Source organism: Alligator sinensis, unplaced genomic scaffold, assembly GCF_000455745.1.
Source record: "Alligator sinensis unplaced genomic scaffold, ASM45574v1 scaffold879_1, whole genome shotgun sequence".
NCBI lineage: Eukaryota > Metazoa > Chordata > Crocodylia > Alligatoridae > Alligator > Alligator sinensis.
Window position 1 is genome coordinate 117,192 of NW_005842250.1, and position 4,593 is coordinate 121,784.

Here is a 4,593-nt window from a genome sequence, read left to right on the forward strand (position 1 = left end):
TTGGTGTGAGCCCTAGACGCCCTGCGTTGGATAATGAAATCCAGCAGGTGATGATCGTTATTGTCCAGGTGGTCAAGGACCTGCAGTCCCCTCACCAGGTCATCCCCCATGGCCAGGACCAGGTCCAGTAAGCGTTACCCCTAGTGGGGCTTTGCACTTCCTGGATAAGGTGAAGGTCCTGTAACACAGCCATGAACCTACGCGAGCGGTCAGACCTGGCTGTCTGCTCCTCCCAGCAAATGTCTGGGTAGTTTAGGTCACCCATGACAATAACATCCCTTGACCTAACCGCCTCTATAAGCTGACTGGAGAAGTCCTGGTCTAGCTCTTCCCCCTGGTTGGGTGGTCTATAGTAGACACCCACCGTAAGGTCCCTTTCGCCATGCCCCCCTTGTAGTTTGACCCATAGTGTCTCTGCCTGACCCTCCTCTAACCCGAAGCTAATCCTTGCTGACGTGAGGTGCTCTTTGACATAGAGTGCAATCCCCCGCACCTTTCCTCTCTGCCTTATCTCTTCTATATAGGGTGTATCCCCGAATGCCCACCACCCAGTCATAGGTAGGGTCCCACCAGGTTTCTGTGAGCCCTACTAAGTCTGGGTTCTTACTTGCAATCAGGAGGCACAGTTCCTCCTGCTTACACCGCATACTACGAACATTAGTGGAGAGGCACCTGAGGCCTCCTGAGGGTGCTCGTGCCTTCCTCCCACTCCCAGGACAGTTGTGGCCCCTTGCTCCCTGGGCGTTGATGCTTACCTGTGCTTCCCTTCCTCTTTTCACCCTGAGTGCTGATGAAGCATCCTCTCCACTTGAAGTGGCCTCTTCCCCTGGTGAAGGTAGTTTAAAGCCCGCCGTACAAGATCAGCCAACCTAGAGGAAAAGATGCATCTGCCATTAGGGGAGAGGTGAAGCCCATCCCACCCCAGCATGCCCTCCTTACAAAAACATGGGTAGTTGTCAAAAAACCCAAAGCTTACCTCGTGGCACCAGCTCTGAAGCCCCCGGTTTAACCACGTCAATGCAGGCCTCATGACTCCTACCCCGTCCACTTACTGGGAGAATGGAGGATACCATCTGGGCTCCCGTCTTCTTCAATTGGTGTCCCAAGGCCTTATAGTCCTCCATGATGTTATCCAGCTTGCCCTTGGATGCATCATTTGTACCCACATGGACTACAACCAGTGGGTAGTAGTCAGAGGACTTGATGATTTTAGGGATGGTCTCTGTGACATTGCGAATCCTTGCTCCGGGCATGCAGCAGACCTGCCATGACCAGGGCTCCGGGCAACGGATTGGACTATTGGTTCCCCTCAGGATAGGGTCCCCAATGACCAGAACTTTGCGTCTCCTTCTTCTCGGGGTATACCTCTTCTGAGCCGGTGATGTAGGTCAAGTGGCTTCAATTCCTCTGGGACCTGTTCTTCTGCCTCCTCCTCCAGGGGGGCCAGGGCCACATACCTGTTCCCGAGGGGTGCCTGGGGAGCAGGCACTGCAGTTGTATGAACTGCCCTGGCCTTGATAGGAACCTGCTGCTACCTATTACTTGGGCGCTGTGCATGTGGGGTCTCTCCAGTGGATTCCTGTCCCTGCAGAGAATGGAAATAAAGGTCAATTTCATCCTCTGCCACCCGGATCCCCCACAGCATGCTCGCCTCAGCTTGGAGTTCTGCCATCTGCCCCTCCAGAGCCTGAAGATGCTCACAAGAGGGGCAGGTGAGGGCGGACCCAGACCTCAGTCCCACCCCCGGGGATCCCACCCAGCTACCCCCACAGCTCGGGGGGCAGGTGGTTGCCGGGCCCCCCAAGGGCTCCATCTGGGTGGCAGCCTCAGAGGAGCCCCAGAAGGGTGGCACCACAGGGGCAGGACCCTTGGCAGCACTGCGAATCCTCACCATGGCTTGCAGGTAGTCCTTACCTCTCTCCTTTTTGGTGGAGTCTCCTCCCTCCTGAGGAGACTCTCTTGCTGCCCTGCCTGCTTCTGCCTGCACGAATGCTGGCGCAAATGCTGGCGCGCCCTTACAGAGCACACGTGTTTTGCGCTCTGTTCATGCGCAGCTTGGGAACATGGCTCCCTGCCCGGCTCAGCAAAGAGGGATCTGGGGGCTTCCCCTCCGGATCCTCTGCAGCTGCGCCAGCTCCTGCCCCACTTACCTTCGGGGGGGGGTCAGCTGCTGCTGGCCCCGCTGTTGCTTCTCAGCCTCTGCTGCCTCAGGTACGTTGCAGGGGGCACACGTGTGCTGAGAGCCCACACGTGTGCCCAGTCAGCCTCCTCTCCCTCTTACTGCACCCAAAAAACAACAATTTGCAATTGTTGTTTTTTTATTTTTTATTTCTTTATATTTTGTATATATTTTATGTTGTAAAGGTGCTGGGGAGGAAGATCCCCCTCTTGTATAACACTTTCTGTTATCCTTGTTTATTTAAAGTCTTCATTAATTTAATTATCATTTATTACATATTATTTAAATTACCGTTTTTTGTTTTTTTTTACAAAAGAAGAAAAGTCTTTTCTCCAACAGGTTGGCTGATCTCTTACATCAGGCTTTAAACTAGCTCAGACGGAGGAAGGGTGGGGGGCAGAAGAAGGAGAACATCAGGAACCTGCAATCCATGGGACATCCAGCAGTACAGCACAGGTAAGCAATAAGCAGGTAAGCAATAAGGGGCCCATTGGGCATCAGAGCCGGGTGGCAACAAAGTTGCCAGTCACAGGGCTCAAGTGCCTATACACTAATGCTAGGAGCATGGGGAACAAGCAGGATGAACTAGCACTCCTGCTTGCAGAAACTACTTACGACTTAGTGGGGTTAACACAAACCTGGTGGGACTCCACCCATGACTGGGCAGTACATACTGAGGGCTATAAGATGTACAGAAAGGATAAAGTGGGGAGGAGAGGGGGAGGGGTTGCACTCTATGTCAAGGAGCGTTATACATCAACTCTTATCAAAATGGAATTGGAGGAGGAGAAAGTAGAAGGATTGTAGTTTAGGATACATGGAGGTCAAGCAGAAAGGGATTTGGTGGCAGGGGTCTGCTACAGAAGCCTCAAGGAGACAGAGTGGTGGGTAGGGCAAAGAGCCCGCAGGCATGGGCCTACTACCTGGACCCTGGGAGGGAATTTGTAGGAGGGCTTGGCAACTGAGAAGAAAACCTCCACAATGAGAAGAAACTCAAGACTCAGCTGCATTTGTGGCCAGCAACAATTCAAAAGTTACAAGGTTCAACAGGGAGGTGTAAGGCAGAGGTGGGTGAGTGGGGCAAAGAGTCTGCAGGCAGGGGCCTACTACCCGGACCCCAGGAGGGAATTTGCCTCCTGGCTTGGCCAGCAACCAAGAAGGAGGACTCCGCAGTTGTGGCCAGCAACAATTCTCAAATTTATAATTCCATAATACTTTCATTAGCAAACATGGCCAGTAACCAGGAGGAGGGCGAGAAGAATATGAAATGGGCCTGCAGATCTTGTGCAACTCATGCTGATGCAGGAGGCAGGGAGGGTTTTCCCCAGCAAGAAGCTTTACCCCAGTCAGAAGACATGTATTCTGTATTTACCCAGGTCAGAAGACATGTATTCAACAACTCTTACCTTACTTGAGCTGATGCTCGGGCCAAAGCCAGTGAAGAAAGCAGGAGGGCTTGGGCAGCAACCAAGAAGGAAGCCTTCGCATTTGTGGCCAACAACAATTCTCAAATTGCAATTTCATAATACGCTCATTAGCAAACATGGCCAGCAACCAGAAGGAGGGTAAGAATAACATGAAATGGACCTGCAGAACTTGTGCAACAATTCAAGCAGACAGAAGAGAAGCCCTAAAAGTACTAGCGGCCATCAACAATTCTAATATTACAGTGTGTAAAGGCAATTTGTCATTCTTAATCATCCATAATTCTTAATAATGTACGTATTTACTTTAGTATGCATTCATTACATAGTTATTACACATTTCTTTACATGCTTATTTACAGCAACAGTCACTTGATAGTAGGTTAGTGAGGGCACTGTCACTCAATGAACTTGCATCCCATTAAGGATGCGGTTTATACTGCATAGTGTCCTATTGAAATAGCCTCAGCTGCATTTGTGGCCTGGCCAGCAACCAAGGAGGAGGGCAAGAAGAAAGCCTTGCCCTCCTCCTGGCATGGCATCAGGCTTATAATTTGGTACTTTTCCCCAAGCCAGAAGACTCAGACATGGGAATAGAGGGACCTAGGGAGGAGCTTGCTCATTATTATGGCCAGTAACCAGGAGGCTGGCAATCACCCTTGTCCCACAGTGAGGAAAGAGGCAAGGAGGGAGGGTGCATAATCACTTGCCTTATGTTCACTATCTGGTTTCTCATCATAAGGAATTGAACTGTAATTATAAGTCTATATAACGTAAGTCTATATCATATATTGGCATATATATATATATGGTGGAGGCCCAGGATGTGTAAGATGTGGTGCCCAGGATGTGTGGTATGCATGCTGCAAGAGGCAGCTGTGGGGGAAGGGGAGGAGTAAAAAGGCAGATCCACCTGCTTTGAAATGCTGTGATAAGGTATCAGACCATTACAATTATTATTGACCATTAATAAATCATCATTAATATTAA